Source organism: Phyllostomus hastatus, unplaced genomic scaffold, assembly GCF_019186645.2.
Source record: "Phyllostomus hastatus isolate PE091 unplaced genomic scaffold, TTU_PhHast_1.1 phas_scaffold_11, whole genome shotgun sequence".
NCBI classification, from domain to species: domain Eukaryota; kingdom Metazoa; phylum Chordata; class Mammalia; order Chiroptera; family Phyllostomidae; genus Phyllostomus; species Phyllostomus hastatus.
Genome location: NW_025334005.1, coordinates 5,815,359 through 5,840,854, shown reverse-complemented (window position 1 = coordinate 5,840,854; position 25,496 = coordinate 5,815,359). Strand labels below are relative to the sequence as shown.

The following is a 25,496-nucleotide window of genomic DNA, read 5'->3' as shown; positions in this document are numbered from 1 at the left end:
GCACTGTAACCTGCCCAAGAACATGTCATGATTAGTGGTTGCATCAGAGGTTCAAATCTACATCCGCATGAGCCCAGGTTATAAACTTCTCACCATACATCACTCCCCCCTCCCAGCATCTGTAATCATACATCTCTAATCATCCATTGAATCAGTGCAACAAAATCCCTAATGAACTAAAAAACACTATTCTTAATTATGAGTTTATGACTAATTTTATGAAGTTGCCCTAAGTGAGAAAGTCTTTTTGAAAACAACCTTCAATGGAGATGAGAAATTATTTCTATTTCCCAAGCAAAAGCACCTGGGTTTCAGCCTATGGGTAAGGAAAGTCTGTCCTCCAGAGGCAGCATGTGGAATAACAGCAACTAGCCCAGGTGTTTGCAGAATCAGGAAGAACACAGACTGAATGTGAAATGTGCTGTCGTACCCTGAACAGGTAAAAGAGAAACAAGAGGAGTAACTGGGTGGAAGAAGAAGAAGAGGAAGGGAGGAGGGTGGTAGAGAAGGAGGGAGAGTTGAAGGTGAATAAGGAGGAGGAGGGAGAAGGGGAGAAAGAATTCAGGAAGGGGGAAGAGATAATGAGGACGACAACAATAAAGCAACAGGGATGACAAGAGAGGCTCACAAGGTTGTCATTTGCCTGATTATTTTGCAGGCACTTTGATGTTAACTCTATCTAACATCCTCCCCATTACTTGGAGTTCTGAGATGTTTGAGGGTTTTCAAAGCTCTGTCCCCTTGGGTTGTATGAACAGAGCCCAGACGGGCTGAGGCTGGGAGATTCTCCCAGTCCCTTCCTGACCCAGGGCCAGGTTTACCATGTGACTCATCCTGTCATCTGTGGGAGGCATTAGGGCACCCACCAGGAGAATAAAAGGCTTTGCTCTGGACAGCCATGTCCAACAGGACCTCCTTCTTCCCCACCACTTCAGAGTGACCAGCCCAGTGCAGCTGCCTGAACTATGAAGCTGGTAGCAGTTCTTATGCTGACTGCCCTCCTCCTGTACTGCTATGCTGGTGAGCATGGGCACAATGTCATTGTTGGAGGAGGGCTGTCATCAGGGCCCCTGTGCAAGTGCTGCTGCTCCCCATCTCCCCCAAGCAGAGCAACCCATTTCTCTAGTGTCAGCACTGTGTGTATAGGGGGGTGGGCGGGGCAAGGACAAGGAAGCAGATGTTTTAGGGTTAAGAGAAAATCCCAGGTCCTGAGTTGAGTCTCCTAGACCTGAGGACTCAGACCCTTCCCACCTTCTCTCTGAGCATATGTCCCTGTGGGGAGGTAAGATGACAACATCACAGTCAGGATCCACATGGAGCTCATACCTCTGTCACTGAGCCTGCATTTGCCTGCTTTCTTCCCAAGGATTGCCTGAGATCTTTTGGATGATGTGGTCAAAATGACCATTGATCCTGATGTGGACGTGACTGAATACACCAATAACATGCAAGAGTTCTTACCAGGTGAAGAAACTGGAAAGGTCTTCACTTTCATGAAGGAATGCTTTCTCCAACAGAGCAAAGAAACTCTGGAGAAGGTTCAAGAGCTGCAGGTAATTTTCATATCTCTTTTACTGCATTTGAACTGCACGACAGGACATGCAGGTTCTCAGTTTGTGACAACCCTTTCGAAGCACGTGATGTTCATGCTTGTCAGGAAGATTCCTTCCATCTTCTTAACACAACCTTCAATGCACTGTCAAGGAACCTAGGTTTCCTGGCACCACTGCTTGAATTCCTTGATTGTGAATTAAGGCCCCAGAGTGACCCATGGAATCCATGGCTGTGAATCCCCCCTGGGTGGTGGGAGAGGGGAAAACAGAAATCAGTGGTTTCACAGTGGTATGCAGCAGTCTTTCCACATATGATACATGTTGTGTAGTATTTTCTAGTTCTCGTTCCCTGCCCTAATACACCATACTGCCACAGCACAAAGAGGAAAGTGCACATCACTAAGAAATTTTTGACACAGGGGATGGCATGGATGAACCTTGAGGAACTATGGGGGAAAAATGAGCCAGTCACAAAAAGACAAATATCACACTTTGTAGAGTAGCCAATCTCTTAGACACAGAGGTTGAAGAGAGGTTTCCAGGGTGGGTAGTGAGAAAATTTGCAGGTGTGGAGAGTCTGCAGCTCCACATCAGTGAGAGGAGAAGGTCCTGGAGGTCGGGTGTGCTGCTGACTGCATGTTCTTCACATGATTAGCTGTGCTTTGAAAGTGGTGAAAGAGTAACATTTGTATGTGTATTCACTGTAAGTAAAAAATTTTAAATTATCAGCCCCTTCAGTTCAAGATGATAGGTATTTTCTTTCAATCCTCAGGCAAATCACAAGGAGCACACACCTGCCATGTGTTGTCAACCACAGGTGAGGGGCTGGGGCTGTTGGCTCTTTTTCTGACACTCAGGAACTCAGAACTTCACATTCCCTCATTTTTGGACTGAGGTACAGAAAACTAAAACACAGCACATTGTTCGCTATGTTATTGCAAAGAAGAGGAAACATGCAGATAACATGATCATGGGAACAAACCCTGGGGGGACAAGATTGGACAGCACCAGCAGCCCTGGGGTCACTCATGGTCACCTGAGATAGAACAAATGTAACACTTCCAGCTTCTCTTTCAGCACCAGCTTCCTTTCAATGAGTGTGGAACCAATCCAGGAAAACAATGAGGAGGCATGTTTGTTCTTCAGATGTTCCTTGGTAAGAACAAGTGAGATGTAAGTGATGTCTCTGTTTTTGTTTTCCAGCAAGCAATATACAGTAGCTTTTGGTGTGCTCAGTACTAACTTCCACACGACCTCAGAGACTGTTCACACACCGACTGTTCATGGGTAGAAGCCACAGCTTAGCTTTCCTTCTTCATCTTTGGATCTACAAATGCAAGATAACTGTTGAAACCTCACATGCATTTTCATTTCAAGAAAGCATCTGCAAAACTCAAGTTGATTCTTCATGGTTGAATAAAATAGAGGCTTTAGGGAGGCTCATATCACACATGTGGTTTTTCCACACACACGTGTGCATACCCACCAGCGCACAATCATTCTTTATAGAACTCACGGGGAAAGTGCTGAGAATCTGAAAGTCATCTTGTCCCTCATTACTCACAGCCAAACACTAGTCCTGTCACTGGCATGTGACTTTCCTCCCTCATCCCTGCCCCCAGGTCCACCTGGACACTTTCAGACTCTCAGGTCCTAGTGACTGTGGCCTGCTCAGGTTCCAGGATTCATGGCAGGCCTTGAGTTGACACTGTGCTTTCTTGCCATTGCCGGGCTCCACTCTGGGAATTCTCTGTCCTAGACCTTAGGTCTCTACACAATGGTGACAAAGACCCTCACCATCTATGTGCATGAAACCTCCACCCCGTGCTGATGAAGATCCTCACCCTCACTTCACACCCCTAAGAGGAAATATTCACCCTACACGTGAACCCCTGTGGATGAACTTTCACCTAAACAGTGAACGAATGTCATCTCCTCTTCTCGACAAGGCACTGAGCCTTGCCTGAATGTCCACATTCCACTCTCGGGTTCTGACTATGTTGGGCTTCCTCCTGGGACAGTCAGGCGTCTGTGATGGCCCCTGTATGCCAAGTTGTGGCTCGTCTATTTACCCCTCTTAACACCTGGTGTGTGCCCCCACTGAGCCTGCCTCCACAGGTCACTAGCGAGCTTCCCAGGGGATGTCAGTCAGGAGGATGCTTTCGGCAGCTTATGCTGCCACATAAGCGAAGGGTCCTATCAGCAGTGGTCCTATCATCTTTGACTTAAAGATGCTTTCACACCTTAAATCCCACTCACATTACCTTAATCCCTTCACAAAACTTTCATTCCCTGGTTAATTTCAGCAGTTTTCAACTGCCTTGTTCCCTCCCAGCCTAGTGCATTTTCACCAGGACATATTTGGCGATGGATAGTTTCTCAGATGGCAACCCCTGAATCTGGGGTCCACAGACACCACCACTTGGCAAGGGCACTCTGGCATCGGTGCTTCCCTGCCCCCATCTCCAACATAACTTCCAATACTCTGATCAACCTTGTCCTCTGGCAGTTGGTGGTGTGTTGGCACAATCCACATGGTTCCTGGAGACTTCTCCCAGTGATGCAGGCAAATGCTGTCTGACTGACCTCCCCAACTATATCATGAGATGAGAGGGACGCCCAGGAAACACCTGAACACATCAACTTCCCTGTAACTGTACTGGGGCAGCTAGGGCATGTCAGTAAGCAGGTGGGGACAACATGATCCAGAAGCCTAGTCTGAGGAGCTGGGGGTGTTTTCTCCTCCACCCAGTTGGGGGCTGACCTCTGCTTCTCCACTCTTGCTCTGGGGATCCTTGGAGCTGCCATTGCTCAGGATCCTGAGATCTCTCCTCACTTCCAAGCCAGTAACCACTTCAATGAGAGCATGGCCATATCAGTAACTACAGTCATACTTCACACTCTCATTCCCCATCACAGGCCTTTTGTGGCTCCCTCCACATGTCCATTCTAAGTGCAGATATGTGGACACCTCTCCAAGTGGGCCACATCAATCAGTGAGCAAAGTCCAATTTCTATATGTGTGCTCAAAGCACCAAGACTGAGCAGAAACCATAAGTCCCTAATAAACAAGTGTGTGTATAAAGGGTGTAATAAACAAAATGTTACAATGTGAGGTGTGCATCCAGGGACATGGTCCATTTGTCTGGCCCTAATATTGTCACCAAACTGGAAGTGCTATGGAGAAGTGGGAGGATGTTCCTTATTATGACCTATTGAGTCTCAGGTACTTTCAGCCTCTTCTTAATGTATTGATTTAAAGAAAAATAGGTGTTCTGGCCAAGATGGAGTCATAGGTAGGTAGATATGTGTCCCCTCCTCACACAACCAGAAAAAGGAAACAAGCAGTTTAAAAACAAAAATCAACCAGAAATACCAGAAAATTAAACTGAATGGAAGCCTCACAACCAAGGAGTTAAAGAAGCAACAATCCACTAGACTGGTGGGAGCAGCAGAGACAGGCAGCCAAGGCAAAGAATACACGTGGCAAGGTAACCACTGGCAGACCAGGCAATCCCATATTTGCCTGTGGATAAAGCAAGAGAAACAACAGGGGAGAGAAACAGACCACACAACACAGGGTTCCAGAGTGGGCAAAATAAATCCTCTGAACCACTGATGTAAAAACCTGTGGGGGAGTGGCAGTAGGAGAAACTGCCAGTCTCTTGAAAGTGTGTATAGAGCTGAGAAAGCACCATAGTTCCCTCTCTGTCCCCTCCCCCACATACAGCTCCACAACACAGACATGTGGGTTGCCCTGCTCAGGAGAATACCTAAGGCTCTGCCCCCTTACATTATTAACAGGTGTGCCTAGAGAAATAAATATGGGCCAAAGAAGATCAAAACCATGAAGAGTAAAATGAGAACACTCCCACAGCTATTAGCAACTGAACCTGTTCTGTTCCATTGGTCTATGTGCCTGTTTTTATGCCAGTACCAGGCTGTTTTAATTACAGTAGCCTTGTAATATAGTTTAGTGTCAGGTATTGTGATCCCTCCTACTTTACTCTTCTTTCTCAAAATTGCAGCAGCTATTTGGGGTCGTTTATAATTCCATATAAATTTTTTGAAGTGTTTGTTCTATGTCTGTGAAATATGCCATTGGTACTTTAATAGGAATTGCATTGAATGTGTAAATTGCTTTGGGTAGTATGGACATTTTGATGATATTAATTCTTCCAATCCGTGAACACGGTATATGTTTCCATTTGTCTGTGTCATCCTTGATTTCTTTCTTCAGTGTTGTGTAGTTTTCTGAATACAGGTCTTTTACCTCTTTGGTTAGGTTTATTCCTAGATATTTTATTTTTCTTTTTGCTATTTCAAATGGGATTTTTTTCCTTGATCTCTGCTTCAGCTGTTTCATTGTTGGTGTATAGAAATGCCTTTGATTTCTGGATATTGACTTTGTATCCTGCTGTTTTGCCAAATTCATTTATTAGGTCAAGCAGTTTTTTGGTAGAGTCTATAGGATTTTCTATGTATACTCTCATGTCATCTGCAAACAGTGACAGTTTTGTTTCCTCCTTTCTGATTTGGATGCCTTTTATTTCTTTTTCTTGTCTGATTGCTGTGGCTAAAACTTCCAGTACTATATTGAACAGAAGTTGTGAAAGTGGACAGCCTTGTCTTGTTCCTGATCTTAATGGAAAAGGTTTTAATTTTTGTCCATTGAGAATGATGTTGGCTGAAGGTCTCTCATATATGGCCTTTATTATGTTGAGGAGTGAAACAAGCCAGTCAGTGAAAGAGAAATCCCATATGATCTCACCTTTAACAGGAACCTAAATAACAAAACAAAGAAACAAGCAAAATATAACCAAAGACACTGAAATAGAGGACAGGCTGATGGTGACCGGAGGGGAGAGAAGAGGGAATTTAAGGGGACAGTGGGAAGGGTTCACAAGAACAAACTTAAAGGACACATGGTCATAGACTAAGGGGAGGGTGGTAATGGGAGGGAAGTGGGGAGGGTGGGAGGGGGGACTGGATTGGGAGTAAAAAGGAGAAAAGTGTATTTGAACAATGATTAAAAAATAATAATAATAAAATAAAATAAATGTTAAAAAAAACTGAACCTAAAAAATCAAAAAACTATAAACAAGTAGAAGAGGAACAGAACGAGAGAGATGGACATGACATGGAGGGATTTCAGTGGGAATGAGTGGGGGAGATACAGGGAATAAGAATCATATCTGGTAGGCATAAAATAGACTGGGAGAGGTTAAGAATGGCATAAGGATCAGAGAAGTCAAAGCATGTACATGTACAGCTCATGGACATGAATTAAGGAGGAGTATGCTGGAGGATTGGGTGGTACAGGGCACATGCGTCATAAAGGGGAAAATTGGGAAAACTGTGATAACATAGTCAATAAAATATACTTTAAAAAAGAAATATGGGACAAACTAAAAAACTGATCAAAATTCTAGAAATAGGACTAGATGACCAGGACATAGCATCTATCAGATGAAGATTTCAAAACACTAATAATCAAGATGCTCACTGAAATGATAGAGTGCAGCCCCAAAATAAAGGAAGAAGTAAAGGCTGTACAAGGTGAAATAAAGAAAACTATACAGGGAACCAACCGTGAAGGGAAAGAAACCAGGATTCAAATCAATGATTTGGAATGAAAAGAAGAAAGAAATATTCAGCTGGAACAGAATGAAGAAACAAGAATTCAACAAATATGAGGACAGTGTAAGAAGACTCTGGGGCATCTCCAAATGTGCAACATCCAAATTACAGGGATCCCAGAAGCAGAAGAGGAGAAACAAAAAAATAGAAAACTTACTTGAAAAAATAAAGACAGAAAACTCCCACAATCTGGCGAAGGAAATAGACATACAAGTCCAGGAAGCTCAGAGAGTCCAGGAAGCTTTGGATCCAACAACCCGGATCCAAAAAGGACAACATCAAGACATATTGCCCAAGATTAAAGATAAGGAAAGAATCTTAAAAGCGGTAAGGGTAAAAAAGAGAGTTACCTACAAAAGAGTTCCCATAAGACTGTCAACTGATATCTCAAAGAAATCTTGCCAAAACAGGGGCTGGAAAGAAGTATTCAAAGTCATGAAAAGCAAGGACCTGCAACCTAGATTACTCTATCAGGCAAAGCAATCATTTACGAGGGAAAGGCCGATAAAGTGCTTTGCAGTTAAGTTGAATTAAAGGAGTTCATCACCAATCTCTTATTACATGAAATGTTAAAGGGACTTATCTAAGGAAAAGAAGATGATCAAAACTATCAACAGCGAAATGACAACAAACTCACAACTGTCAACGACTGAACCTAAAAACCAAACAAAGACAACCTAAGCAAACAACTAGAACAGGAACAAAATCACAGAAATGGAGATTACATGGAGGATAATCAGGAAGGAGGAGGAGAAAGAATGGGGAATGGAAGAGGGAATAAGAAGCATAAATGGTAGGTACAAAATACACAGGGGAATGCTAAGAATAGTATAAAAAGTGGAGAAGTCAAAAACTTATATGTACAGCTCATGGACATGATCTAAGTGGGGGGATGCTGGAGGGACACAGCAATGTCCCTCTCCCTTTGAAGTTTTCATTACCCAAGTGTGTGTTTACCTGTTTGAACACCAAAACCCTAGGCTGTCCCTGAATGTCATCCTGAGACCTGAGTGTCATGCCTGCCTGCACATCCTGCTGAGGACAGAGTCCAAAGACTCTGCATGCCCAGGGTAAGTAACACCCATCCCCGCCCACCACCCTCCTCTACCCTTAGTTCCAATATCCCCTATCAGGGTTTTAACACCACAGTAACAGTGACTCAGAGGTGCTCATGAAACAGTAAATGAAGTGAATGAAAAGTAATGATCTCATCTTAATTGATAGAAATCTCAGTGGGGCCAGAGCCAAGTTCAGAAGCACACTCTGTCAGCACTTAGGGGAAACAAACACTCCTGTTGGCACAGTCAGTTAGACACAATCTGCTGTTTGATTTTGGAATGCGGTGATTTGTTCTCTGTTACTTAGTGTTTACACTGTTTCCTCCCTGATGTAAGTGTAAGAGCTGACATTGACCCCCAGACACTGTGTGCAGCACGTTTCCTCTGTGGATCCATTCATCCCAACACAAGTCCTCTGAGGTCGGCACTAAGATATCACCCTTACTTGACAGATGAGGAAAGTGGGGCTAGGAGGGTCAGCACCAGCTGAAGACCCATGGGTAGAAAGTTATGGAGCTGACCTTGAATCCACTAGTCTGGGCCCAAAGTCAGAATTCTCTCAGTTAACTAAGAAAGGCAAATGTTCTCATTTCGAGTCATACTGACCACACTTTAGAATTCAAACCAGAGCACACCTGTCCTGCTAGGGCTCTGGTGTGGGCAGCGTTGAATCTGTAGAATTATTTGAGAATAGTGGACACCTTTAAAACTGTAAATGTTTCCTTGAAGAACAAGGTGTGTCGCTCTGTGAGTAAAGTTTCAGGATTTTTCCTCAACACACTGCACTTTTCTGCAGGTCCATTTCAGTATTATGCTGCTGGTTCTGTTCCTGTTACCACAGTCCCACTTTGCCCTCGACCTCATGTGATGGGAATAGCTGAGCTACAGGAGAGGAGTCACTTGTTCTCTGCTGAGCATGGGTTCAGCTCATGTGAGGAATTCTTATCAGATCCAAGAGTTTTTTTTTCAGTAGATTATCTTAAATGTTTAATTCATCAGTTCATTTTTAATTTAATCTTTATTGTATTTTTCCCATTACCATTTAGTCCTCTTATAACCATCTCCTCCCAGCAATCACCACTCTGTTGTCCATGCCCATGAGTCCTCATCAATTCACTTTTGAAAAATCCTCACTCAATGACGTGCTTATTGATTTTAGAGGGAGGGAGGGATGGCACGGAAAGGGAAAGGGAGTAAACTTCAATGTGAGAGAACATCTATTGGTTGCCTCTGCTATGCACCCCAACCCCAGGTTGGTCCCCCAACCTAGTCATGTGCCCTGACCAGGAATTGAACCTGCAACCTTTGGGTTTATGGGACGTTGCCCCAATGCTCTGACCCACACTGTCTGGGACTCAGATTATTTTATATAGTTTTTTTCTCTTTGTCTGAAGACCATTATCTCTTACAGTTTCCCACTTTCCTTTTTTTAATAGACAATTTTTTTAGAGCTCTTTAGATTCACAGAGAAAATCAACAGCAAGTGCAGACTTCCCATATGCATCCCACTCACAAACACGCACAACCTCCCCACCCCCCATCTACAGCCCCACCAGACTGGGACACGTGTCACAATTGACAAACCTCTATTGACACATCAGTATCACATACAGCCCATAGTTACCATTAGGGTTTGCACTTGTGTTGCATATTCCATGTGTTTGGTGAAATGTGTAACAATATGTACCCACCCTTACAGTGCAGAGAGCTTTCCTGCCCTCCAGTCCCTGTGCTCCGCCTATTTTCCCTCCCTCTCCTTAACTACTGGAGACCACTGACTGATCCTTCAATGTCTCCTTGGCTTTGACCTCTCCCAATGTCTGCCATTGCATCAGGGATCCTGTAATCCCTAAGGGCCTGTGAGATGCTGTAGCCAGTCAGTGGGAGAAACCTGGATCCCGGACTAACCCTTGAGGTCAGGATGTATCTGGTCCAGACAGGTGTCCAGGAACAGTAGGCTCCAAGTCAAGTTGTCTACAGTGTTTATCACAGAGGACTCTGTTATCTGTGATACTATTGAGAACACTGAACCTCAGTGATTATCAAAAGCAGTGGAGTTTTTCCCCTTCCCCTTCTGGTACCCCTATAATTTGGATGTTGGAACGTTTAAAGATGTCCTGGATGCTCTTAAGCTTCTTGTCATTTTTTCGAATTCTCATTTCATCATGTTTTCCTGCTTGGTCGATTCTATCTTCCTTCTGGTCCACTGTATTGTTTTGAGACCCAGTTTCCTTCCCTTCACTATTGGCTCTCCTCCGTGTATCTTCCTGCATCTCTTTTATGGTAACCTGCATCTTTTCATCTAATTTGCGCCCAAAATCAACCAATTCTGTGAGCTTTCTAATCAACAGTGTTTTGAACTGTACATCTGATAGATTGGCTATTTCTTGGTCACTCAAAAGGATGAGTCCTGGGGGACTGATCAGTTCTTCTGTTGGAAACATGTCTCTCTCTGTCTCTTCTTTTTTTCCTTTTTTTCCCCCGGTCTGGTCGCTCTTGCTACGGTGGGGGGCGGAGCCTTAGGTGTTCACCAGGGGCACAGGGCCCTTTGCTTAACCTGGCATGGTCTGTCTCCACTGACAAAGCTGTCCCTGTCCCACTGTGCACTGGTGTTTCAGGGTAACATGCATGAGTTCTTGTGTTCCTTACCAGCCATCTGGTTCATGGTGTCTGGTCTTCTCTTGTGCTGTTCCCACAGGATCCCTCCTCCTAACACCACTTCATGTGAAACCCTATCTCTTCCGAGAGGCTCTCAGGCATGCTCCCCTGTACCCAGACTGTTTTCAATGTCTTTCCTTAGAACAGTCCATGCCCAAGGGCTTCCATGGGGTATCTGTGCATGGCTAGGGAAGGAGTAGGATAGGCCTTGTGGGCGCTACTGCCCTGGGACCCTGAGGAACCAAAAGGTGCCACCCTCCTAACTGACAAAAGAAATGTCAGTTAGGAAAGTCTCCTGCTTGATTTGATGGAATCTTTGCTACACCATCTTTCAATGGTTAGATGAGAGTCAGAGGGTGGGAGATGGCGAGAAAGCTTCCTCTTTGCACACTGTTCTCCCGACACCCAAAAACCCCTGGTATCTTCAAAAATATCCCCACACCACTAACCTTTCTTCCTCGATTGCTCAGAGTCACCCTAACCCATCAGGTATCCTTTCACACTAAGATGGACTGGAAGCAAACATTCCAGGAGTATGTGCCCATCCTCTTCTCTATGCCAAGGGCTAGGCTGAGCCAGGTGAGCAAACTGGTCACTACCCTCAATTAAGGAGCTAAAAATTAAGGGGGGATCACATCAAACAAAGCTCACATAAACTCCAGTTAAGGAGCTGAATCCTGGGGTGGGGGGCTGCTAATCAACTGATCGCAGTTTTGTAAACTCCCTCCTCGATTTTAGCCACAAAGGAGATGTGCGTGGTGCCAGCAATGCTTATTCTTCACCAAGTCACCAGTGCTGTGACCATGACAGTTGGAAACACGCCTTAGTGAGGAAGAGAGGGCTGGAGGCCAGGCCTTGTGACCTGTCATGTCTTTGTGGGCAGGACCTGTGAGGCTCACTAAGTACAAATAGCCCTGGGCTCCCCAGGCTGCTGAGTCCAGCTGCTAACTACTCATTGTTTGCTAAAGCTGAACTCAAAGCAACATCAACCATGAGACTGTCCTTGTGTGTCCTCCTGGTCACTCTGGCCCTTTGCAGCTATGAGGGTGAGTATCACTCCTAATCAGACTACCACCAGGTAAGTAACCTTCTCTGAAGTGGGTAACTTATTTGGGGAGGAGAGGTGAACAGATCAGAACCAGACGCACTACTTGTGAACTAGCCCACTGAATGCCAAAGGCTCTTGTATCAAGTCCCAACACCCTGGAACTTTCCAGAAAACCCTTTCAGGCCACTTTGAAGAGCTTCTCATCTGAAGCCTCACTCCTTCTCTAGAGTCCATTATCAGAAGCAGCAGGATGTGATAACATTTGGTTGTGAATCACACTTCTGTCACTCGACAGAGCTGTTACTTGAACAAAATGCTCAGCCTTCCATGAGCCCTCTCATCCTCCATTTTTACAGCCATGAATGAGAACAGCTGTGATCGTGGAGTGAGACAAAGGGTGTCAGGAGCCAGCTCTGGGTCTTAGGAGCTGTTCTACTTCCCAGAGTCTTTGGTGCCAGTTGAACCATGGCTTATGAGTCTTTCAGACTCATAGAATGCTCCAGCTGGGAGGGTTTTAGGAGAGTTTTCAGTTCAATAAGAGCCAGCGTGGTCTGGCTCTCTCAGGAATTAGTCAGGATCAGCAGCACTCAACACATGCACACGCCCTGCTCTGTTTTTCAGAGTCCACCCAGGATTGGAAGAACCAGTACAATCTCAGGGCTGCACTGGCTGTGTTTCTAGGCAACTTCTAGCCACTCATCCACCAATACTTTGTTGTATCGTCATGCGCTTGACTCTGATCAAATTGCTTTTGACTCTCTTTCATCTGACTTTCTGAACTCCTCCTCTTTCCTGTGTTGCTGGTGATCTGTCCCCATCTCAGCATAGTTGTTGTCTGATCAGGTACATGGGAGCCTGGTAGGGCACATTCCCTGCTGCAGGTGGCTATAAACACCTGGGGACAGAGCAGAGGGTGGGGATGGGGAATCCAGACCAGGAAGAATGTTTAGTTCAGGTCTCAGCACAATCCCTTTGCAGCCAAACGCAGGCCCTGGTTGCCACCTCAAAGGAATTCTGTATCCAGTGCAGACCAGAAGAGCTAGTCATGGTTCATATGTAAGCCTCAGATTCCTTTCTAAGCTATTCAACTCTTTTCACCCAATGACATAATTCTACTGTTTAACTTGCTCTTAGAAGAGCATTTTCCAACATTCATTCATTGTTCCTGCTCCTCTCCAGTCTTAGTCCCTGTTCTGACCTCTGCGAGATCGGCCCTTCCCACTCTGCAGGAAAGACTGATCACTAACAACTCCTCGTCCCCAACGTCCAAGACCAAAGAACATGTCACCCTAACAACAGATCAAACCCTAAATTCTGAAATCCAGGGAAAGTGAATTTCAGCAAAGAAGGATTGTCTTCAAAAGGTGTGCATGTACTTGACACAGAAGAGCTGAGCTGAATCTCAGTGAACCTGTCTTCTAGGACCAGCTCTGCTGCTGCTGTGTGATTTGAGCAAGTCATGGCTTTTCAGCATTTTTCATTGTCATTGGCTCAAACATGGGATGAGACCATAAACCCCCCAGTGTTCCTGTCTAGTTGTAAGGTTAGGGGCCATCAGGGAAAAGTGACTTCCTCACATCAATTGTATTTCTTCTTCTTCTACTCCAGCAAATGCAAGAGTCTGTCCATCTTTTATGTCTGAACTTAGAAGCTTCTTTTTGGATTCTGTACAACTCTACAATGTCTATCTTCTGAAATTTCTTCCACCTAGAGAAGCTGCTGAGGCCATGGTAAAAGTGAAGGAATGTACCAACCTTATGCCCAGACAGGACAGACAGAATATTTTCAATGTTGTGGTAAGTTGTTTCTCCTTCCTCTGTAGGGACTTCTGCTCAGCTGCACAGCCAGAAAGGATGTCAAGGTTCTGCACTATGGGCACATGGTGGGGAGGGACCTGCAACTCTTCTCAACTCAAATGAAGAAACTTGGGGGCCATAGGGTGGATGATGACATGACACCTGCTGAGCTAGACTAAGGCTGCACATTACATGTAACATGTTCCTCCTTTTCAGGTCACCTTCCTGGGCACCACATTCCCCCACAGTGTCCTGGGGAGGACAACCAGGGCCCAGGTGGTGATGCTAAAAGGCAGAGACTGCTGCCTTGCTTCCTGGGAGGTTTCAAAGGTTGGACACCAGATCTCTCACCCAGTGGCACAGTCCCTGGGGAGCCTCAGGGAGGGTGGAGAATGTTGGAGAGAATCAGCTGCTGAGAGTGGGCAGACCCAGGTCCTACAGCAGGATTGAGGGGTGGCTGCTTGGGGCTCCGCCAGCAGAACAAGCCTCTCCCTATACCTGAGCCTCACTTACCCAGCCTTCATCAACCACGGCCAGTGGTCAGAGACCCTCCCTGTTATGTCCTTTGCAGCCTCGAGTGGAGCTGGAACAGTTCCATTATATGTTGGGGAAGAAATATGATATTTATAATACTTTCCCAGCTTGTCCACCCCCTGAAATGAAGTTGGACTTGGTATACATTTCCACAGGGGCTGGATACTCAGTGTGGAGATGTCCATGTGCTGTCAGTTTGATTTTCTCAAAGAGACAGGACATCTCCTACAGATAGAATGTCCCATGTCTTCTCTTGCTCCTGTCCTCTTCTCTCACCCTAAGTCCACTTTGGAGAGAAAACATAGAACCCTCGGACCTGGGACTCTGAGGAAGGGATATCCTGGGCTGCTCGGTCCTGCCCTTGACTCTATCCCAGCTCCATTAGAAACCCAAGTCCCACGCCTGGATCACTCCAGGTTTATTTGTCTTGCTATGGACATGTTCTTCCCTGTCCTGCACTGTTTGTCATGACTGCACCAGGACTATTGAATTCCCCACCTACTCAGCTCTCCTGCCTAGTGGCTCCATGTGCCTTTCCTGGGTGCAGTTTTCCTCACATGTTGGTGTGAAGAGAAGTCCCTGTGAACGTGGCATCTCCAGGGGCAGCATAACTGATGTCCCCTGTCTCTCTTTCTCTGTTTCAGAAAGCTTTACAGTCCAAATGTAACAACTAGACATTAAAAATCTCATACATGAGTGCCTCTGTCATTCAAGGATGACCTGATCACCCCCGGAAAATGTGAAGGTTTCAACGTCTTGCTTCAGTAAAGTACTTGCCCTGCACTTCTCTCCCTGTCTTGTTTTGGTCCAACAGTCTGTCCCTGGAGTTGGGGTGGTTCTCATCGTGAAGTACCCATATCACTCTTGTCTCTGCCCTGGGAGGGGACCTTGATGTCACCCTTTCTGTGTGTTTGCAAATCTCTCTCTGCCTCTTTGTTTACAATACATGGGATGGCATTTGGAGGCTACCAGGAAATTCATAATTTTCTCCCCTAACTCACAATCTGCACCCATGTCACATTAGCAAAGCCCTTTGTGCCATGGAGGATACACCACAGGCCCCGATTTAGGGTATGGATTTGGTGGGGGGGGGGGGGGGGTAGGCGGGGGGGGGGGGCGCTTTATGAGCCTACTTCAGCTCATGTGCACCTGACACCTAATAGTCCACTAACTTCTGCTCCCTTCATGGTTGAGAATCCCTCGGATACCTTGGTGTTCCCATCCACATAGCCATCCTCACAGTGCAGGCCTTACCCAGTGTGCCCAGGTCCCCTAAACAGACCTCTGGGTCAGAGAGACCCCTGTTGCAATACACCCTTCCCTATCGACCCCAAGTGACCCTCCAAGTGGGATTCCATCCTGACTTCTGCAACTTTGAAACACTAGAGGTCATGGGTTTCTTAATATTTCAAATAAGAGTACCTATTGTTAGATCTAACCCATCTCTAATTATGAAGGTTGTGTGAAGGACAAGCTATGATTCAGAAACCAAAAATTAAGTTATCTACTATTACTAACTATGTCCAATGTCTTTACAATAAATGTGTATTTTTGATCACTTCAGGAAACATATATACTTACATTAGTCTCTGTTTTCTGAAATGCATTATATACTCAGTCTACACACTATGCTTGATAAACACAAGGACTTGTGATGCCCTTGGGACAGCCTGAGAAGCACAGATGGGGCCATGTGGGGAGCACACAGGTCCATCTGGCATTGCACACGAGGCCTTGCTGGACCCAGAGCCTGGGCCCCCCTGACCTCACCATCCTGCTCACCAGGCTCTCTACTCAGCCATCCTTGTCCAGGTGCCATTTCTCCTGTGTGAGGTTGGGTCACAGCTCTGCACGAGCCTGGTAGTGGCCCCTGTGCCCCTGTATTGTCCCTGGCACAGGACAGCTGATGACCTCAACTGTGAGGCCCTTTCATGTCCGTTCCTCAGCAGGGCCTCCTCTAACTCTCACATCCTGTAATAAACCTTTATACACAGACACACAGGTTACACTCTCAGCACACTTGTGGTGCACATGGTGGCACACACAACCAACCTTCAGACATGCAGTCACACCCAGACACACACACAGAATGGTGCTGCTGTCGCTCTGGTAGCACTTTGCTTTTCAGTGGTGTGGTATTCACACCACAAAGTTCATTGGAGACCGTCCTGACTGAACTGACAATATGAAAGCACCAATGTTCTCATTGTTATTATTCCCAAAACATGTAAGAGTTTGCATACAGAGTTTACACAGATGAAAGAATGCTGCAACTTTTTTCTGATGAACTTTTCCCCTGAAGTCCAATCCCCTTACCTACACTTTTCTCTCCCTATTGAAAGGGTCAGTTGAAAATGGAATTTAAGGGGGACAGGAAGATGGCGGCTTTACTCTAGGCAGCGTTTTTCTTGGCTTCTGGGAAGAGGAGGGAAACTCACGGATCGGTGGAGAAACAGAGCAAGTGGACTAGGTTACCGAATCACTTTTGAAAGCAGGACATTAAAAATTATTGTGATCACGGAAAAACCAGACATGTAGGGGGGAAGCTGTGAACACCAAGATACACGAAGGAGATTGTACCACTGAATCTCACAAATATTCTACCACAGAAGTTCACATCATAATTACAGGGAATCAGAACAGATCAAATTAACAAACAAGAAGAAAAAAGAAGAAACACACGAACAATGAGAAAACAAAGAAACAACCCCCAACTGAAGGGAAACGAGGAAGCCTCAGGAAAAATGCTAAATGAAATAGAGGCAACTCAACTATCAGACAGTGAGTTCAAAACAATGATCACAAGGAAGTTCAATGAACTCACATTGAGTTTTCAGAAATTAGAGCGAAACTACATCAATCTCACTGTAAACTATATAAACATGAAAAAGGAAATAGAAACTCTCAACAAAGGTCAAGAGGAAATGAAGAATACAATTTCTGAACTGAAGAACACAGTAGAAGGAATGAAAAGCAGGATCGAAGAAGCAGAAGATTGGATTAGTGAGCTGGAGGACAAAGTAGAAAACAACATCCAGAAAGAGCAAGAAAAGGAAAAGAGGCTCAGAAATAATGAAGAGGGATTAAGAGAAATGCAAGACAATATGAAACGTAATAATATCCATATAATAGGGATACCAGAAGAACAGAAGAAGAACAAGGGATCGAAAACCTAGTTGAAAAAGTAATGAAGGAGAACTTTCCTAATTTGATGAGAGAAAAAGTCACACAAATCCAGGAAACACAGAGAGTCCAAATCAAGAGGAACCCAAAGAGGCCCACCTCAAGACACATCATAATTAAAATGGCAAAATTTCAAGACAAAGAGAGAATCTTAAAGGCAGCAAGGGAGAAAAAGGAAGTAACATACAAGGGAGCCCCAATAAGGCTAACAGCCGACTTCTCAATGGAAACACTTCAAGTCAGAAGAGAATGGCAAGAAATACTCCAGGTAATGAGAACCAGAGGTCTGCAACCAAGGCTGCTATATCCAGCAAGGCTCTCGATCAAGATAGAAGGCCAAATAAGAAGCTTCCCAGACAAAAGAAGTCTAAAAGAACACACCTCGACCAAACCAGCTCTGCAAGAGATCCTAGAGGGACTGCTTTAAGGAAGGGAAGGAAAAGAGAGAGAGAGAGAGAGAGAGAGAGAGAGAGAGAGAGAGAGAGAGAGAGAGAGAGAGAGAGGAACACACGTACATAAAAGAAAATGAATAAGTACCTATCAATAATAACCTTAAACATAAATGGATTAAATGCTCCAATCAAAAGACACAGAATAGCTGAATTGATAAGAAAAAATGACCCACATATCTGCTGTCTACAAGAGACCCACCTCAGGATAAAAGACCTACACAGGCTGAAAGTGAAGGGCTGGAAACAAGTCTTCCAAGCAAATGGACAGGAAAAAAAAGCTGGGGTAGCAATACTCATATCAGACAAAATAGACTTCAAAAAAAGGTCCATAAAGAGAGACCCAGAAGGTCACTTCATAATACTCAAGGGAAGAATCCATCAAGAAGACATAAATATTGTAAATATATATGCACCCAACATAGGAGCAAAGAAATACATAAAGAAAATCTTAGAGGACTTCAAGAAAGATATGGACAGCAACACAATTATAGTGGGAGATTTTAACACCCCACTATCAAAAATGGACAGATCTTCTAAACAAAATATCAACAAAGATATTGTGGCATTGAACAATACCCTTGAGGAAATGGACTTTACTGATATATACAAGCCCTCCATCCAAAAGAAGCTAAATATGCATTCTTTTCAAATGTACACGGAACATTCTCAAAGATAGACCACATGATAGGACACAAAACAAGCCTCAAGAATTTCAAGAAAATTGAAATCATACCAAGCATTTTCTCAGACCACAAGGGACTGAAGCTAGAAACCAACCCTAAGGAAAAAAACCCCAAACACTCAAAATCATGGAGATTAACTAGCATGCTATTAAACAATGAATGGGTCAAGAATGACATTAGAGAAGAAATCAAAAGGTTTCTGGAAACAAATGAAAACAAACTCACAACAACCCAAAACTTATGGGACACAGCCAAGGCAGTCCTGAGAGGGAAGTTCATAGTGATACAGGCCCACCTAAAAAGGTTAGAAACATTCCAAACAAACAACCTAACCCTACATCTACAAGAACTTGAGGAACAACAACAAAGGCAGACCAGAGCAAGCAGAAGGAAGGAAATAACCAAGATCAGAGCAGAATTAAATGACATAGAGACTAAAAGCACAATTCTAAGGATCAAGGAATTCAAGAGCTGGTTCTTCAAAAAGATAAACAAAATCGACAAGCCCTTAAGCAGACTCATCAAGAAAAAAAGAGAGAAGACCCAAATAAACACAATCAGAAATGAAAGAGGAGAGATTACAATAGATACCACAGAAATACAAAGGATTGTAAGAAATTACTACAAAGAATTGTATGCCAAGAAATTCGAAAACCTAGGTGAAATGGACAAATTTCTAGAAAAATACAATCTTCCAAAACTTAATGAAAAAGAAGCAGAAAGCCTGAACAGACCAATAACAACAAAAGAAATTGAAGCAGTAATCAAAAAAACTCCCAACACACAAAAGCCCTGGACCAGATGGTTTCACAGGAGAATTCTACAACGCATTTAAGGAAGAGCTAACCCCTATCCTTCACAGACTATTCCAAAAAATCCAAAAAGATGGGAGTCTCCCAAACTCTTTTTATGAGGCCAATATCATCCTAATTCCAAAACCAGATAAAGACACAACAAAGAAAGAAAACTTCAGGCCAATATCACTGATGAACATTGACGCAAAAATCCTCAACAAAATACTGGTAAACCGCATCCAACAATACATCAAAAAGATCATACACCGTGACCAAGTGGGATTCATTCCAGGGATGCAAGGATGGTTCAATATTTCGCAAGTCAGTAAATGTAATACATCACATAAACAAAAGCAAAGACAAAAACCACATGATTATATCAATTGATGCAGAAAAAGCATTTGACAAGGTACAGTACCCATTCATGATAAAAACACTCGGCAAACTGGGAATAGAGGGAACATTCCTCAACATAATAAAGGCCATATATGAGAGACATACAGCCAGCATCATACTCAATGGGCAAAAATTAAAATCTTTTACACTAAGATCAGGAACAAGGCAAGGATGTCCACTTTCACCACTTCTGTTCAATATAGTACTGTAAGTTTTAGCCACAGCAATCAGACAAGAAAAAGAAATAAAAGGCATCCAAATCGGAAAGGAGGAAACAAAACTGTCACTGTTTGCAGATGACATGATAGTATACATAGAAAATCCTATAGACTCTACCAAAAAACTGCTTGACCTAATAAATGAATTTGGCAAAACAGCGGAATACAAAGTCAATATCCAGAAATCAAAGGCATTTCGATACACCAACAATGAAACAGCTGAAGCAGAGATCAAGGAAAAAATTCCGTTTGAAATAGCAAAAAGAAAAATAAAATATCTAGGAATAAACCTAACCAAAGAGGTAAAAAGACCTGTATTCAGAAAACTATATAACACTCAGGAAAGAAATCAAGGAAGACACAAACAAATGGAAACATATACCGTGTTCACGGATTGGAAGAATTAATATCATCAAAATGTCCATACTACCCAAAGCAATTTACACATTCAATGCAATTCCCTATTAAAGTACCAATGGCATATTTCACAGACATAGAACAAACACTTCAAAAATTTATATGGAATTATAAACGACCCCAAATAGCTGCTGCAATTTTTGAGAAAGAAGAGTAAAGTAGGAGGGATCACAATACCCAACACTAAACTATACTACAAGGCCACTGTAATCAAAACAGCCTGGTACTGGCATAAAAACAGGCACATAGACCAATGGAACAGAACAGAGAGCCCAGAAATAAAGCCCAAGTCTCTATGGTCAATTAATATTTGACAAAGGAGGCAGCAACATAAAATGGAGTAAAAATAGCCTCTTCAACAAATGGTGTTGGGAGAACTGGACAGCCACGTGCAAAAAAAATGAAACTTGAGCACCAACTTACACCATATACAAAAATAAATTCAAGGTGGATAAAAGACTTAAATATAAAACATGACACCATTAAAGTCCTAGAGGAGAACATAGGTAGGAAAATCTCAGATATTTCATGAAGAAACTTTTTTACTGACGTGTCCCCTAGAGCAAGGGACATAAAGGAAAGAATAAACAAATGGGACCTCATCAAAATTAAAAAGCTTCTGCACAGCTAAAGAAAACAGTATGAAAATTAAAAGAGAACCAACTGTATGGGAAAACATATTTGCCAATGACACCTCAGACAAGGGTCTAATCTCCAAAATATATAGAGAACTTACACGACTGCACTCTAAGAAGACAAGGAATCCAATTAAAAAGTGGGCAAAGGACTTGAACAGACACTTCTCTAAGGAGGACATACAGAAAATCCAAAGACACATGAAACGATGTTCAATATCACTAGCTATCAGAGAGATGCAAATTAAAACCACAATGAGATACCACTTCACACCAGACAGAATGGCCATCATAAACAAAGCAACAAACAACAAGTGTTGGAGAGGTTGTGGAGAAAAGGGGATCCCTAGTGCACTGCTGGTGGGACTGCAGACTGGTACAACCACTATGGAAAGCAGTATGGAACTTCCTCAGAAAACTAAAAATGGATCTGCCTTTTGACCCAGCAATTCCACTGCTGGGGCTCTATCCTATGAATACTAAAACACCAATTCAAAAGAACCTATGCATCCCAATGTTCATAGCAGCACAATTTACAATAGCTAGATGCTGGAGGCAACCAAGATGCCCATCAGTAAATGAATGGATCAAAAAACTATGGTACATTTACAGAATGGAATTCTATGCAGCAGAAAGAAAGAAGGAGCTCCTACCCTATGCAACAGCGAGGATGGAGCTAGAAAACATTATGCTAAGCAAAACAAGCCAGGCAGTGAAAGACAAATACCATATGATCTCACCTTTAACAGGAACCTAAATAACAAAACAAAGAAACAAACAAAATGTAACCAAAGACACTGAAATAGAGGACAGGCTGAGAGTGACCACAGGGGGAGAGTAGAGGGAATTTAAGGGGACAGTGGGAAGGGTTCACAGGAACAAACTTAAAGGACACATGGTCATAAACTAAGGGGAGGGTGGTAATGGGAGGGAAGTGGGGAGGAGTGGGAGGGGGGAATGGATTGGGAGTAAAAAGGAGAAAACTGTATTTGAACAATGATTTAAAAAAAAAGAAAAAGAAAATGGAATTTAAGATGGTCCATTAGGGTACAAACTTGCCATCATCTCAATTCATTGGCCATCTGAATAAAGCTCCCATAAACATTCTATTTCTGCCTCTGTTATTGGTTCTTGTAGGTTACAGGCAGCACAAATGCTGGCCTTTCTGGGTTCCTATATATAAAAGGCAGGAATATGAAAGAAAATAAAACCATATCTAACAAAAAAATTTGGAAATAAGACAGATTGTGGTGGGAAGAAAGTCACCAAATAAATATACTAAGAAAATTTCCCCACAGTGAAAAATATGAAATGGAGTAGCTCACTCACTTTCCACACATTTTTGTAACTTTTTGGATCATCACCCCAAACAAAAGTGATTCTTTCAAGAAGAAATGTCACTGAACAGTAACAGGGGTTCTGCTGCATGCCCCAACCCTCTAAGTAAACATCCGGAGGCAGAGGTTTGGTGAAAATGGAAAGAGGTCTTATATTCAAAAGCTGAATGATTTTGAAAGAATGACTAGCTTCCTGCTCGGTGCCTATTCCCTCTGGAACACCCTCACAACCCCCCAGCGCCCTCTGCCAGAGGGAGACAAGGTGAACCCTGAATTCCTTCTCCCATTTAAAAACACCGTCCTTTGGGAAACTGCAAGTGGCCACTGCACAATTGTTCAGGCAACATGGCTTCTTTCCCCTTCTCTGTTGGGCCTCAGGCATCTCCTGGAGTCTGGCGGTAGTCAGTGCCCTGCATGCAGTGCACCGTCCTCTCTTCCACTCACTGCTTCCCCAGTCAGCACCTGTGCCCCCATCCCTCTGGCTGACAGCTCACTGGCCCATTGGTGTGACCAGCAGAATAGGACACACACACAGTCACTGGTCACCAGTTCCACTGCCCCTTCCTGCACTGGGGCAGGGGATGGGTCCTGTTCTCTGGCCATATGGATGGTAACATCGATTGCAGTGCCCATTGATCTGCAGGCACTCTGGACTCCCAATATAGTGAGAAAGGGGCGGGGGGAAACCCAGGTGTTTCTCCCTACCCTCTGTTTTATATCTTCAGGCCAAAAACTTTGTGCACTCCAGAAGGGCACTGCTTCCCCAGCCAGTTGCATCTTTTTCCCAGGCAAGTCTGGCAGGTCATCACCTGCCCTTGCCACCATGTTCTGGAAGGGAGTTGATGGGCTTTTTCCTCTGTCAATCACCAGGCCAGCCTGGGCAGACTCCAGGCAGGTCCTCATTCTCTCTGAGTCTCAGCCTGTGGGAAAATAAGTAACACCGTCTAGCCATGTCTCTTCCAGATCCATCTGTATCAGAAACACTAAGTCACAGGCAATGGTGGACAATAAAAATTGAATCAACCCAAGACTGAAAATCACAAAGTAATACTGAAAATTTAGAGGCTCTGACCTATACTTGTATACAACTAGAATTCTTATATAGTCAGCTAGCCTTTAAGCATGAAGATAAGTATGTTTCAGAACTGCAAATCTTCAAATGTTTCATCTCCAATGATGATCTCAGAAGGCAGGAGAGGATATGTTGTACAAAACAGCCTAGATGAAACGACGTGGCATGCAGTCCGATCAATACAGGACAGAACATAGAGAACAATGCTCCTGTATCATTATCTTTAAGTAAAAATGTTGAAAGTTACAGGAAGTCGTAAGACAAGAAGGACAAGAAAGGACAGGATTGAAATTTGTGGAGATAAAATTTGACAAAAAATAGGTTAAGATGCTGCACATCATATCAGGTCAACCTGGAATCTACACTGCACCTCACATGGTATATTTGTTAAAAGGACATCAGGGAAGAAGACTTTTGTTCTTCTTCTTCCTTTTATGGTTGCCTGGACTATGATAATGATAAGGAATATGGAAGGAAAAAGCACCATTTTAGTTGCTAATTAACTCATGTATTTTTCTGTGTTGTGTGTCAGCTATGGTGCCAGGTACTGGAAATGCAGGAGTGGATGAGACAGACACAGAGATGACTCTGATAGGATTTGTGGTCCAGGAAGGTGGGTGGGAAGGAGACAAGAAGGGTGTGGAACAGGTCAGAGGACAAGAGGTAAATGCTGGGAAGAAAATGAAACAGGCTGAGGCAATGTGAAGGGAGGCCAGGGTGAGAGATGGTTTCAGGTATTCATTTCCTACAGCTGCTGTAACAAACTACCACAAGCTGGAGAGCTTAAAACAACAGAAATTAATTTTCTCATAGTTATAGTATTGACCATAGGGCTGCGGTATCAGTCTGCCCTATGGTTCTACTCACTGCCCACTGAGTGTCCACTGAGTTCCCCTCACGCTCCTCACATTTTGCCACAAAGTTGACAGAGATTTCTCCATCACTGGGAGTCTCCACCATGGCTTTAGTACCATTGGAGTTGCAGAGTCTCTCTGCAGTGGAATCCCTGAGCATTGCAGGTGGTTTAGTGGCACACCTGGTTTCACCCACTTGAGGCCAATAGCACACCACCCACCCTGCGGGGACGCCAAAAGATCCCTGGACATGGACAAATGTCCACAGTGGTGGGTGCAAGGAGGGAGAAGATCTATCCCAGTAGAGAATCCCCGTTCTAGCAGTGTAGGAATGCATTGTTAGATCTCTCATATTCTCTGGGTGAATGCCGTAAGGGCCAGAAGGGCACACTCTGGAAGCCCTCAGTTAGCAAGAAATTGTGGGCATGAGCAGAGGGAAAATAAGTAACTGAATAGAGAACATTTGGTGTAGAATCTAATGAACCCCATGAACTGTCATGTATGTGTGTGGATTAAATATTTAACAATGCATTTTGTAGAATCATTGGTGTGTAAAGTTCAGGGTTGTGGTGACTGAGTCAAGGAGAATAGCCACAGGTGACACCTGATCCTAACTGAGCTTCCAAATCTGGCTCCTTGTCCCCAGTCATTGGATGATTCTCAGTTAGATTGGATCAAGAGAATGTTTACTTCTTGGGAACAGAAGTGAAACCAGAAAAGTCAGCATTCGTGCTGCCTGTCACTACTAGACCCGATAAGTAGAGACAAGGTTTGAATCTTTTGGGTGCTTTATGCTGGCAGATTATCAACCTATCAACCCCTTATCAATCCTAAAAATCTTCGAAACATCATATCTTAAGCATCCTTTTTATATGGAGAAGGAAAGGGTTGATAAAGGGTTTGGGAAAAAGTTAAATCAGATGAAAGTTGAAGTCCAGTGGCAGTTTTCCAAGTATTTGTTTATCTGCTGACCCAGGATGTTCTTTCCTTGAAACACAATGGCCCAGATACCATCTCCTTGCTTGCAGGTTCCCTGGGGCACAAAGGTTGAATTGCTTGTGGACCTGGAGCTATGTAGGTGATATATTCCAGTTCTGGGAACCACAGATTTCCACATGCATTAATCACATAAGACTTTCAATATAACTGAAGCTAAAAAAAAACTTTT

General features: G+C 43.8%; 1 long non-coding RNA gene across 1 annotated transcript; it reads left to right on the top strand.

The window, feature by feature from the left end:
- The first annotated feature begins 11,866 nt into the window (after window positions 1–11,866).
- LOC123829200 lies at window positions 11,867–15,066 on the top strand. Its single transcript, XR_006787580.1, has 3 exons — window positions 11,867–11,955; window positions 13,566–13,753; window positions 14,932–15,066. It is a non-coding gene; the product is annotated as an uncharacterized LOC123829200 (long non-coding RNA).
- The last annotated feature ends 10,430 nt before the right edge of the window (window positions 15,067–25,496 follow it).